Here is a 14,375-nt window from a genome sequence, read left to right as displayed (position 1 = left end):
AGATGGGAGGAAACAGAGCTGCCCTTGACTCGCAAGCCATTAATAGCACTCATTCCACTCCACCCCAGCCTCCTTGCAGTAAAGAACCAGAATAGTGCATATTCCTTTTTGGAGGACTCAATAAATGGTAACTATATACCCAGGTAAGCAGCACTAACATCACCAGTGGCCCCAAACCATGTGTCAGTATCTCCAAAGTTCAGTCAAACCTACTCTCACCAACCCATGGCTCCAGAGTGAAGCTGTCCCCATGTATCATGGATTCCAGGTCTTTACTAACTAACTTCACTAACTACTGGTATAACTCCACGCAAAACACTCCTCTGTGCCTCGGTTTCCTAATCTGCAAAATAAGATATTAACGATTACTTCACATGTGAAGTACTGAGAACCAGGTCTCATACATAGTCAATATTCTATTAAGTATTAACTATTATTATTATTATTCAGTACCAAAGAAATATAGACAGATGTTGTCACATGTGCACACTCCCACTTTCCAAGTTTAGAATTAAAAGACAATGTCAAAATTTCAGCATGCAACTCTCCAGAAGCTATATATTTTAAAAGGCGAGACTACAAATAAATTTTATAGTAACAACAATAATAATAACACCATTTTGCATTTTTACTTTTTTCTATTCAAAAAGCTTTCCTCTATCTTGTCTCTTTTTATTCCCAGTACTATATTGTGAGGTGGGTAGGACAAGCCTTCTTTCTGAATTTTATAGCTAAAAGGAGATAAAATCATAAAGGCTGAGGTTTGCCGCAGGTTATTCAATCGGTAAAAAGAGCAAAAAAGCATCTATCTGATTCCTCCACACTCTCTGCAGACTTTCTGAGAGACATCAAACAAGGTCAAAGTCCTCAGAAGTTAGGTTGGCAGAAGTTACGGTAAGAGGTGACTGCTTTGGCAATGAGTAACCGAAAAAGATAAGAAGCTGAACCCAAAGGGACAGAATAGGATGCCAGGATGTTTGCAAAGGGTTTCTTTAAAATAAATTAAGACAACAAAATACTCTTGGCCAATTATCAGATTAGCACATTTTTTAAAAAAAACAGTGAAACGTGGTGCTGGTGAGAGTGCTGGAAAATGGTGTTCATACAGTGCTGGCGGGCATAGGAATTAATAACACTGCCCTTGGATTAATTTAGCAGCAGGGATCTAGAGCTTTAAAAATGTTCAGGGCCTTGGACCCCACAATTCCACCTCTGGGGATTTATTCCAAGGAAAACTGATAAAGAGACGCAAAGGTCTAGCTGCAAGGATGTTAGTTTTAGTATTGTTAATAGTAGAAAAACAAATACATCTGCTAACAGGACTTAATAAATTATGCAACGCAATTAAAAAGCTTTTGTAAAAGGAAATTCATTGTTGTGGCAAGATGCTCGCCATATATCGCTGAGAGGTAAAAGCAGATAATAAAATAGCATCTAGAGTACGAGATGTTTCTTCAAAATGTAAATATATTCAGAGACAAATACACCCACCAAAATGTCCATAGTATTGATCTCACAGTGATGGGTTTTTGTTTCTCATCATTTAAAATTGTCTGCATGTACTCTTTTTAAAATGTTATCTTTGACAATGAGCGTGTGCTATTTGTGTCAATGTTTAAGGGACATATTTTAAAAGTGGATTTTCACCATCCCTTGGCCATGTCTGTCAAGTTTTTCTCCTAAGTAAACTAACGGGCTTGTGCCCAAAAGCATTTGTGGGTTCAAAGAGTAACGGCCACATGTTGTCTTGAGAAAGACCATAAGAATCTTTCTAAACTCATCACCACTATTAGGAAGATCAAATTCATGTCAAGAAGTATTCCTGCCCCTTTCTGGGCAACCATGTCTTCTTCCTTTTCCTAATGGATCAGCACATTTACAGTAAACACAAGTCCTCGGCATCTAATGTACATGCTGTTCTCCAGTTGCCTCTTGGGTGAATACTGTGACTCACCAGACCAGTTGGTCACTGGCTGCATCTTGTGGAGCATTCTTCCCCACCATCCAGCTCCTCACAGCCTCACAAACACCACAGCGCAAAACTCACCTTTTGCATGAGAACACTAAGGATTTATACATTGAATTCAGTAGTAAACCTCATTTTGTTCTCCCTTTTTGTTTTATTTCCTTTCCTTAATCTTTCAGATTCTGTCCCATTTTCTCCTTATTCATATGCACAACAATCCTATTAATAGGAATTACGTAAATCTAAGGGTATCCAATAAGATATACAGGGCAATGTTTATGATCCCCCCTGAGACTGCACAGTTTTCTCTATAGCTGTAGATGCAACATTTGCAAAGCCTCTGGTGGGAAAAAAAATGCTCGTGCTTTTAAAATGACATTTGAAGCCCTTAGTGAGAGAATCATGTACAAGTCTTGCCAATACAATGCAATGTCACTTTAAATGCAACCAACGGAAGTCTGTTAAAAAAAATAATGCAGTGCCTCAGTCAAACATTGAGTGAAATTGTGACCCTCTAAAACTGTAGAAGCTTAATGGAAAATGACAAAATAAGTCTTAATTCTAACATCATCAACAGCATTATGAAAGGACTTTATTTGCAATGCCCTTCACTAAACAAACCTTACCACTTACCACAAATCACATAACTGTTTACGGTTTATAAGCAGTATAGAGTTATAAAATTTATTTCCCATATACTTCATAGTCAATCTTCCATAGAATGAAGCATAAGCAATCATAGGTGATTTCTTAGCTTGGCTCACACACACATCTAAGGTTAAATGTGCCTACAGAGCCCCGTTAACGCCAAGAAATCCTTAAAATCTTGTTTCAACAAACAACACAACATTAACTTTTATCAGATTCCATTTCTCCCTCCTAAATATCTCATCAATGTGAAAATAAACCAAAAAAGGGAAGGAAAAAATACAGAAGCAAAAAGCTATAGTGCAATTAACCATCTTACTGTCTCCGTTGTTCATGCTTGGGGCATTTGGGAACGGCTGGCCTCCTAGGAGGTGGCAGGTAGCTCTCGGGGTGGTCCGGCCGACAGGGTTTCTTTTCCCAAATGAAGCCTGCTGAGTTGACACCGGTTATTACAAACAAAAGTGCGTTTTGAAGTCAGCCCTGGATAGAGTTGTTCATTCTTTTTTTCCTTTTCCGAACGAGCTCTGGGTCGGGTCTGTGCCGCACGAGAGTGACAGCTCACATCTTGTCACACGCCCCAGCTGGCGCGGAGGTTCAAAGGAAGGAGAAAGTGGGGTCTCGGGACGCCTGTGTCAGAGCCTGCGAGGGCTTTAATCCCTCTGCAGTGACACATCTGGGGAGCTATGAACAGGAAACTCAGAGCTGGGCAGACAGCCAGAATCCCTCGGCAAACGTGCCAAACCCTTATGAAATACCAATACCCCTCACTGCACGCTAGCCGCGACCGCTTCCTGAGGCTGGCACTGTCTGCTGGAAGGACTGTGCGTTGAACCTCGACAAGGCCAGCTGGCTGTGTCCAGCCACGTATAGTGTCCCTGCCATCAGAGTCGTGACCGGTCAGGGCCAGGCCAGGGGTCTTGTGCCCCTTGCCCTCTCTGCCCACCCCCTGATCCCCACAGAGGCAGCCCCCAGGCAAGGTTGCAGGACCCTTAATTCAGATCTGCACCTGTCCCAGACCCCAGCCATCTTCTGGATGGTGCCCACTGCCCCTGCCATGTGCCCTGAGAACACTGCAAGCCTCTCTTCTCTGCACCCTGGACGTGGGGTGACCTCTGATCACTCCTCTGCCCAGGGTGATGCTCTGGGAGAAGCACATGGGTCAGGGAGGACTCAGGAGCCAGAGCCTCTGGCTTTCCCACGTGCAGCCTGATCCACCCAGGAGAGACAGTGCTGCCGGGTCACCTCTTTTATTTCTCTTATGGGCCCTCCTGTGCCCTGCATTCAGATGAACATTCTCAACATGATACAGAATCTACCCGATCACCGTGCTGCTCTAAACTCTGAAGCGTGGGGAGGAAGACAGACAATCCTCCTACTGTGGCATTCCAGGCCCTCAGTAGGCTGCTCTCAACATGCCTTTCTGCCGTCGTTCCCATCACCCTTTCCAAGAACCCTTTGCACTAATCTGGACTGGCCCCCCTCTCACTCTAGCAGACACTGTTCAGTCCTGCGCTCTAATGCTCTCAGCCCACTGTCTGTCCTCGTCCTGTTAAGTGTGACCCCACCCAGCATGACATGTCCCACCTCCTAGCTGTCCCCCCACCTTCCAGTGTTCCCCGCTGTTCTCCCAAGCACACCCCCTACTGCATCCGGCCTGACTCTCCCCACTCCGAACCAGTGCCTTCCCTCTGTGATGTCACAGAAGAGCAATAGTGGGCACTTACAGGGGCCAGGCATTCTTCCAGGAAGCTTAAATTCTTTAGACCCATTTTACAGATGAGCAAACTGAGTAAGCACCCTTCCCAAGCTCATTCAGCCAGGCGGGGGTGGAGCCCAGCCTGGCGTGGCTGTGCAAGTCTTACCTGGGGACCGGTGCAATATGTTTGGAAACAGGGCTTATCTACTCAGGAACGGTGCAAGTTCCTAGCAGCCATTGTCTCTTCCTGGCATCCTATCCAGAGGATGTCCCATTCTAGGTCATTACCAAGCAGCTGTGATGCATTGGTAGGTTAGAGAGCTTTCACTGAGAGCGCACATGTTCCAATTTAGCCATGGATGGGGATTTCGATAACATTAAGAATCAGCAGAATGGTCTTGAGGTTCGAGGCCACGTCCCTGCAGCGGCCTTGCTGACATTCTGGACCTGTCTATAATGTGAGTGTTCAGGTCGAAGCCACCTGCTGAAGCGACAGGCTGCCAAAGACACAGCCTCACTGGAACATCTCGAAGGACTCTCAGAGGCCAGGCGGGACTTCCCACGCTTCCTCCACCGTGGTGCAGCCATGAGGCCTGGGCGGGACCCACTCTAACCCCAACTCAAGGGGCTGCCCCACTGCTCTCTTCTTCCCAAGGAGCCCGAGGGACGGGCACACCCAGGGAACAGTCTGGCTGTCAGCACGTGGCACCTCCTGGCCACGTTGACGGGCTCTGGGCTGGTCCAGTCGGAGCAAGGCTTACTGCTTCTCTTTGACAGTAGGCAGAAGCCGGCCCCTTAGGACGGCTGCCATGGCCCCCGTCCTAGGACAAGGGGGGTGACAGCTTGAGGAGGACGCCCACCACAACGGGGGGGCTTCCAGAGAACTTCAGAGAAAGTGCTAGAAACTCATCCAACCTTATTATCTCTGGACTGTTCGAGGATGGGGGCTGATAGAACCTTTTTGGTTTTTTAAAGCCAGGTCAGCCGAGTCCGATATTCAAGTATCTGCCACCAAGTGTCCTGACACCCACAGGAGAGACCAACGGGCAGCCCGCGAGCCAGAGGGAGGCTGACCTGCTTTCCTCTGCAGGGGCAGCTGGCCCTGCTCCTGCCCCAGCTGCGCCCTCTCCTCCCTCTCCTCCCCCCTCTCCTCCCTCCTCTCGCACCCCTCCCCTCCCCGCAGTCTTCCCCACTCCCCTCTCCCTCCTCCTCTCCCCCCTCCTTCCTCTCCTCCACTGTCTCCCCACTCTTTCCCCTCCTGTCTCTCTTTCCTCTTCTCTTCCTGTCCTTCTTCCTTTTCTTTTGCCCTCTTTCCATCGTTCCTCCCATAACGAAAGAGAGGAAGTGGACGGGGAGGCTCTGTGCCCGCAGGAAGGGGCGGGTGAGGAGACAGAGAAGCTGCGGGCGATGGCGGTTCGTGGCTTTCAGAGGAACAGATGCCTGCCCGGGAGCTCCCGGGTGGCTGGGACTCTCAGGAACATGCGTGTCTTACAGGGGCTGGCCAGGGGCCCCTGACCCTGAAGGGTGAACAGACGGACTGAACGGACGGACGGACGCTTCGTTTGGGAGACACTCTCGCCGCCTGCTGGGTGCAAGGTCCAGGGGCTCTTTGAAAGACAGAAGGAAGCTCTGACGCCAAGAAGCTTCCTCTCTAGCAGACAGGCAGGCTGCGGGCGAGACGCCCCTGGGCTTCATCCACCATGACTGTTTGCTTCCCAGATAAGAGTTTGTTACCCTCGTTTCTCTCTAAGCAGTTTAGCATTATCTTTACTGAAGAGTGGAGAGGAAAATTTTATTTCAAGGATATTTTGGGCCCTTTTTTCCACTCCAGACAATTTCTTTCTTCCAACTTCCCCCACTTCTCAACAAGGGGAATAATGTCAGAAATCTGCACTGTTTAGTTAACGTGTGTGAACACACACACACACACACATGCACCCACACACACTTTCCTGCCTGGGTTTTGTCAGCTGCATTGCTCCCCCACAAAGTTCAAGGAAAATAGTCATAGTTGAAACAAAACCTCAATACTAGAAGTTAATGGAAAATCTCCAAAACTCCAGGGTCCTTTATGAATGCCACAGTGTAGAGTTCATGAGCCAAGCTCAGAGTTTTAATACTAAAACTATCAGAAGTGATCATTATAACATGATTTTATCAGTAACGTGTGGTCTTTGCAGAATTCCAGGATCTCTATATTTATACATAAAAGGTCAGAAATAACTCATGTATTTTCCTGGAATATGTTTATGAAAAATGTTACACAGAATTGATTTTCATTTAAGAATACCTTTAACTTGGCTATAATCTGTGTGTTTCCCTCCCACACATCGCAGTGGAGGGGGAAGGAGAATATAAAGAAGCATGTATAGCATGTGTGTGCATGCGTGTGCATAAGCGTGTGTGTGTGCAAGTGTGTGCAGCCCTGGAATCTAATCTTGGCTCTCCCTCCACGTGTTTTGCGTCATTAGGAAATGATAGTAAACCTCTGTTTCACTGAGTCCAGCAATGCTGGGATTAGAGAGGTACTGACGTGGCCCCAGAAGGCCCGGGTTAAAGGGTCAGCTCTAACTTCTTCCGTGTTTCTTTGGGAAAATCACTTCATCTCACTGGGCCTTAATTTCTTTACCTAAAAAAGAAAAATTAAAACAGTGTCGTCAAAATCCTTGCTACCCCAAGTCTGGCCCATGAGCCAAGAGCATCAGCAGGGAGCACGTTAGAAATGCAGAATCTCGGGCCGCCCCGGGACTAGGGGGTCAGCATCTGCATTCTACTGAGATCCCCGAGGGATTTGAGGGCACATTAATGTTTGGGGAGCGCCAGCCTGAATGATCACTAACACGCCTTCCAGTGACACACTCTGTTAGTTTAACTCAGAAAAGTGACCACACTGCGCCTGACGGCTGCCTTGCCGCCTTTGTGGTCGGGCTCTGGGAGAATCTGGCTCGGTGACCCGCTTGCTGCTCCGCTCTCGCTCCTGGCAGTGAGTGACACGTGAACAGTTCAGACCATCCCCGTGACGCTCCCAGACTCTGAGGAGACTGCCGTCCCTTAATACCCCATCCCTGCAGACAGGCAGCTTCCACATCCATTACTGGGTGTGGGGATTTTGCAAGCTCTATCAGGGAACAGGAAGGATTCTAGATGAATTATTACGGGGATAGTCATTTAGCATTTAATGAAGCCGTGATTGCTAAGAGAAAGCACTAAGTGACTAAGAAGAAGCCAGGTCTGGTGAAGCTCATTCAGCCTTTTGTTTGATGGGGTTTTAGATGAGGACATTAGGCAGAACACTGAGGACCTAGTGAATGGGACTTCATGGCAACATTTGCAAACATCTGTCTTGTGAGCAAGATGAAGAACGTGGTCAGTAGAGTTAGACACAGCCATGCAAGCCCACTCTCCAGGATAAATGGGTCAATCTGGAGCGTGGGCTCTACTAGAAAGCCTCAGGCTTCGGACTTGGTCATCCTGGCCCACTGGTGCGTAGTGGTCTCTCCTCCCAGGAAAGAGGCAGCCGGGCTGGGCATGGACATGGTCACAGTCACCCTTCAGGTGTGGAGAGTCTGGAGCAGAGGGATGCAGGATAGCAGGGAGAGTAAGTGGGAAGGAATGCATTTCCCCAAGAAAAGCAAATTCAAAGTTAGAAAGCCAAACTGGAACTTGAAGCCCCCTAAAATTTTCAAGTGAGCATTGGCAAAAAGGAACCAGCTGGTATCCAGGTGGATCCTGGTAGCATTCCTGGAGGCTGTGCATATAGGAAAGGAAAATGCCTCGAGGCCAATCCAGGAGCTGGGAGGTGCAGAACAGCACAAGGGCAGAGCTAGAAAGATTTTGCATTCTGGAAGACCTGGAGTTAAAATGGACTTGACTTCACTGAGTGAGCAAATCAGGCCTCCAACTAGGGATGCCATTAGATGGAACCACAGGCCAAATCTAACACCATGAAACTTAATACAGACAAATCTAAAATCCCACTCTTACTTCCCAAACCTAATTTTGAAAGTACAGGCAGGGCACACACAGCAAAGCACTGGTGGAAAACAAAACCGAACAAATGCTAGAGTCTTGATTGACTAATCACTGTATGTGGTAGGAGACCATGTGCTGGCTGCCCTGGTGGAAGTGTAACTTCAAACATGAGCCAGGCTGTCCTCGGAGCTGTGCTTTCCAAATGCTCTCCCAGCCTGTAGGCTAAGAGGATTGATACCTGCACACCTGGAAGCCATCAGGCCATGCTAAGGGCTGAGCTACCTACCCCAGAGGTGAAACAGAACAAAGGGATAGAAAGTTCAGGAAGCCAATGTAAGAAAGACCTTTGTAGTGCTACAACGCTCAGCTATGAAACATGCCAAATCCAAAAATAGTGTGTTTGCCCCAGTAAAGTATTCAGAGGCCACTTGGATGTGCATGAAGATCTAAGAGAAACTGCTTTCACCAACTCTCCCAGACCCTCTAATTTTGGGGCTCAGTTTTGGGGTTATTTTGTTCTGTTTTGCCCTCATGACAAATCTGAGTGCTAAGACAGGGCATTTTCTCATTATTCACATTTTAAAATATGAAACCGAGGCTAATATGGGTAAATCCAAAATTAGAATTTGTATCTACAAACTTTAATTCCTTTTCTTTCTCTTGTATTCTATTGCAGTGCTTAGTTGTACACTTTTGTGAACTTTGCATGCAATGCCATTTTCAGTTCTTTCAGTAAATAAGGAAGTTATTATGTTTAAATAAGGTAAGATGACATGTTACTTGCATTCATCATATGTCAAGTTCTAAAGATGAGTCACAGCCCAATAAATCTATCTGATTTATTGTGCTGTGAAATGTTGTGTGAGACTGTATTGTCTTCAAGCACTTTCTGGCACAAGGCAGAAAATCTAAATCTGTAGGAAGAGTTCAAAGATTCTGATTAGTGTAGATTTTAAAAATGTTTTCATTACAAAAATATATCCACAATACAGAAGATACAAAAAATAAAGAAATAAAGACAAGGTTGAAAAGCTCTTGCCACCTAATCCCCATCAATGTTAGCATTTTGGAATATTTTCATCTACTTTTTTTTTTTCTGCTTCTACATGCATATGTCTGTGTAATATCTTTGGACTAAACGTGCCACAGTAGTTTTTTTATGCTTATTACATGGCTGTCGTGATCATAATTTTTAGTGCTGTGTACAATGACATTAAATAGAGAATTGATGAAAAGCAATTTATTCCAGAATTCTTGACTGTTGAAAGTGCTTCTCCAGCTTCTCAGCAGTCAAAACCAAGCAGGAGACAAACTCTTTACTGCCACTTACAAGTCGCCTGGATGCCACTGCAGCTACAAATGACCTCCTACTCTGACACAGTCCACTTCTTCAGAGTCTTAACTCTCTTTATGAGTTATGTTTTATATTTGGAAAGAAAAAAGATTTTAATCCACACACTACGTGTTAGAAGGGTGGATAGAGAGACACTTCCACTGTTTTCACAGTGGTTATTAGGGAGGGAAGGAATTGTTGCGAATACACGGTTGTTTTCTTCTTCCTTATTCTTTTCCGTGTGTCACAGATATCTTAGCAAAAGTGTGCATTGCTTCCAGTGAAAAACTTCAAACATTTGTAGAACATGAAATGAAAGCCTCAGTCACTGCAAATTAAACACTATTGTGCCCCAGGTCCCTTCTGGAGCTGGTACACGAAGGGGCTATAAATAACATCACATCCAACACAGACGGTATAATATATTAGCTTGATTTGCTTCATTTTAAGAGCCATCATTGTCAGATACATTGGGAGGTGTGCATATGTGCGTGGCGCCAGAAAATGGCATTTTCCACGTCTATTATATGACGTCCTCACAGATGAAGATTTCATGAGTGAGAGAACACATTCATTTTCTAGCTTGCTGCAAACATGCTTTATGGAAATCACAAAAATAAAAAGCTCTTTGAATGTTCCCAGTGGTTAACAAAAGGCTTGTGAGACTGCATGTTTACTCAGTCACTTACTCAACTTCAAACCTGTTGTTCTTTTGTAATAAATAGTTCTCCTTTAAACATCAGTTCAACGCCATTACTTCATCTCCTGTTCCCCCAACGTGGAGGAGTCCTAACGGGATCGTGTTCCCTTGCATAATTCTGACTTTAAAATGATTCCGGTGGCTTCCCCTCAAACTGCCTCTCTAAGAAATTCCTGAGTCCCTTTGTCTCTCTGCTCACCTCTCCACTCTCCTCCGTAAAACAAGGCACAGAGTGAAATGACACATAAGAGTTTTCAAGCTGAGAACTAGCTGCAAAAGCCAGAAACTATGGTTCAATTACTTTTCAGGCCTATACCTAGGACTCGAGCTCATTGGCTTTGAGGTCACTCTCTGCAGACAAACAGCCCAGCTTTACCTCTTACCAGCTGCGTGGCCCCGAGCAAGTTTCTTAGCCTCTCTGTGCCTTAGGTTTTCATCTGCAAAATGGCAACGAGTATTTGTATTTACTTCACTGCGTTATGGAGAATTTCAGGTGAGATAACACAGAGACAGCAGCGCCTGGCATGGAGAGTTAACATTTGTTATTATCTGTAACTTTCTTTGTTCTTTTAAAAAAAGCAATGCACTGTTTAAACACAATTACAAAGTACAATCTACCTCTACCCTGGTTTTCCTTCTGTCTCTCTGGGCGTGTCCCCTTCTGTCCTCTGAGTCTACTTCCGCCTTCTAACTTCCAGACTCCCCAAGAACCACAGCCGCCCTGAACCCTGCTCTTCTTGACCATCATCCTCTGGGAGGACAAGGACGTAGACTGGATTTCTAGCCCGGGCTCTGTCTGAGTTCAGGACAGACAACCCCTGCTGAGCGCTTCTCCTTGCAGGGGTTCAGGACTCACCTACTGCAGACGTGTGTCAGGTGCCGTGCTGGGCCTGAGTATATACCCCAGAAAACCCTGCTTTCGGGGAACCCCGAAGTTAAGGACAGCAGGGTATGGGCCCAGAGTTGTGTCCTGAGACTGTGAGAGATTTTTAAACACAGGTGGCCAGGCGGGAGGAGTTGCCACACACTCAGCTTGGCTCACACCAAAGTGGAGCTCCCATCTCTCCCCACACGGACGCTTCCCTTAACCCCCATCACCAGGCACAAGCGTGAAGCCCCCTAAGCCCCCTCATCCTTCCCCCGACCCCATCCATGAAGGCACTATAATGGCTTTCTTTTTCTTTCATGTTTCTCTTTACATTTGATTCTTTAAATCACCAGTGAATGTTTCCCCAGCAAGCTAGATTTTATGTTAAAATCTTTCTTTACAGCAAGGAGGAGAAAAAAGACGCTTTGTTCGGTCACCATTAATATTTTATATGACAGAAGGTTGAAATAGCATAATAACATATAAGCAAATATTGGTGTATTTAATGGTTTATATGAAAAACCAATGACCAGGGATTTCCAGCAAATGGACTTGGGACCAGTTCTGCTAGCAGACTGAGGACAAAACTTTAAGCTATATATATGTAGCTTATATATCATATATATATCATATATTTTATCTTTTAGAGGATAAAAAAAACTAGATTAAAAGCATCTCAGATATAAAGGTAGAAGTTAGAAAGATTTAAAGCCTTCAAGAAAGTATGAACTAAGAAAAAACTCCCAGAGGCAAACGGCCGAGAAAATGAGTTATCTCTGCCTGATCTCCAGGTGCAGGTTAATACGGAAGTCTCCCGAGGTAATATGTAGTTCCTGGCACACCTTGACACGGGTTTGAACTGGATTTTATACATGTTTATATGGTCTGAAAAGCTACAAACCAATTTAAAGTAGAGCTAAGGCCTTGGTACAGGGGGAATGTAAATATTACCTGGGAGAAATGTATTCTCAAAAATTTTTCACTTATAGGTTTCAAACAAACATGACTTTACAGTCAAAAACCAAACAACACACAAGGATATAAGCTGTTAAGCCTCCACACACACAGAAAGAAAAGAACTAGGCTGGTGAAAATAAATCTTCAAATACTGAAAGGATCAAATATACAATATAAAGCAAATGTATATCTATGCTTTAAAAATTTTAAAGAAAATCAAAATGTAGTAAGGGGCAGAGAATAAAATAAATACTCAGGAAGATTTTTAAAAGAAATCATGGGTACTATTAATTAAAATTGAACACGTATCAGGCCTTAAGATAAATTTCAAGCAAATTTGAAAATATTGGTATCAGATACAGACCACAGTTTGTTACTACAACACAATTAAGTTAGAAAAAAGTCAATAGCAAAGACACAAACATATTTAGAGATGTAAACATACATTTCTACCCAACTGCTAGGTAATAATGCAAATTACAATGCACTTAAAATTAAATGAAAAATTTTAAAAACTACATATCAAAACTAACAGTACATAGAGGAAGCATTTTTAGTCTTGAGGGCATATGTTAGAAAAAAGGCTAAAAATTAATGAGTTCAGCACTCTATGTAAGAAGTTAAGCAAAGAATGTAGAATAATTCAAAGAAAGGAAAAGAAGAAAATAATAAATATGAAAACATAAATCAATAACATGGAAAACAAAAATAAAGTATAGCAGATCAATAATGCCCTAACCAAAAAATGACTAATACAATTGACAGGCTTCTGGAAATATTGATGAAAGGAAAAAAACTTTATAAATTACTAGGAATGAACAACAACACATGACCATGGATATGGCAACATTTTAAGATAAAAGCTACAAAAACCACTTTAAGCCAATAAATTTGAAAATTTAGATCAAGCAACTAATTAAAAAAAAACTTAAAATTGACTAAAGATAAAATTTAAAATTCAAATAGTCTCATATAATATTAAATGTTTAATCCATATTATATACAATTTCTACAAAGAAAATATTTTATCTAAATGATAATTTGAATGAGTTCTACCAAATATTCAAGCAATAGATAATTCCAACCTTACACAAATTCTTTCAGAGGATAAAAATTCAAATAAAAAAACGCACATTTTAATGTATTCTATGAAGCTGGAACACCATTAACACCAAAATTAGAAAAATCCAGTATAAGAAAATAAAATTATATTTCAACCTAGAAGTATAAATTCTAAAATAAAAAAAATTTTCAATGTATAATCAGTGGGGATTTTAAAAAGATAAGAATCCATGACCATGTTGGGATTATCCCAGGAATGTAAGGATGGCTTAATCTCAGGAAATCTATTAATATTATATGTCATATTGAAGATTAAGGACAAAAACTGAAATTAGTAGATGCATACTAGTTTTTCCTAATACCCAGTATTCATCCTTGATGTTCTCTTGGTAAACCAGGAAGAAAAGAGTCCATTTTTAACCCAATAAAGGATGTCTGCAGAAAACCTGCAAGTAAATGGTATACCCTGTAAAACATTGATTCTCTCTAAATAAGAAACAAGATAAAAATTATCATTATCAATTCTTTTATTTAATGTTTTACTGGCGATGCAATCCAATGCAATAAGATAAGAAAATAAACAAAAGCAAAAAGTACTGCAATAATGAAAAAAGCTGTTATAGTTTGAAGACAATATGACTTGTCTACATGATAAACACCCCAAAATCAACTGACCAAATATTAGAATTAATAATAGAGTTTAGCAAACTTAGGCAGTTTAAGGCAGTTAAGAGCAAATGTGAATTCCATCCTTCTGTTTCTCTCATATGTGAAACTGGAAGGAAAGAATTCCAAGATTGTAGGATTGCAAGAAGGAAGCAGCCGGGATCCCTTAGAAAGTCACCTTTGTAAGAGAGCCACTCAAAAGAGCCACCGATCGACATCAGAATTAACAAGTGTGAGGAACAAACTTTTGCTGTGGTAAGTCACTGGGATTTCAGGCGTTGTTACTGCATGTTTCCTATCCTGACAATTGTGTATGGAAAGTTAGCATGTGGCAGAGGTAGCAATGCAGACTACTTAATAAAAAATGTCTGGAACAACCAGTAAAGCATATGCTAAGAAAATAGAATTGGCTTTTTATCTCATGCCATGAAGGAAACAAAATTGATTTCAGATGAATCTTGGACAAAAACAAAATTTCCCATCTTTAAGAATAAAATATAAAAGAAT

At 43.0% G+C, this 14,375-nt stretch overlaps 1 protein-coding gene across 4 annotated transcripts in view; it reads right to left on the bottom strand.

The window, feature by feature from the left end:
- The window catches only part of IL1R1 (interleukin 1 receptor type 1), an 87,448-nt gene extending 82,641 nt beyond the window's left edge, over positions 1 to 4,807 (bottom strand). For 2 of the 4 annotated variants that reach the window (XM_076001058.1, XM_076001055.1), the window contains exon 1: positions 2,934 to 3,658. The gene's annotated coding sequence lies outside the window, so the exon portion shown is untranslated. Of the gene's footprint in view, positions 1 to 2,933; positions 3,659 to 4,476 lie in introns of those variants that run through there. The other 2 variants (XM_076001061.1, XM_012740519.3) reach the window with 2 other exon arrangements.
- Positions 4,808 to 14,375: the final 9,568 nt, after the last annotated feature.

Source organism: Microcebus murinus, chromosome 3, assembly GCF_040939455.1.
Source record: "Microcebus murinus isolate Inina chromosome 3, M.murinus_Inina_mat1.0, whole genome shotgun sequence".
Lineage (NCBI taxonomy): Eukaryota > Metazoa > Chordata > Mammalia > Primates > Cheirogaleidae > Microcebus > Microcebus murinus.
Note: the sequence above shows the minus strand (reverse complement) of the source record. Positions and strands in the feature narration are given on the sequence as shown.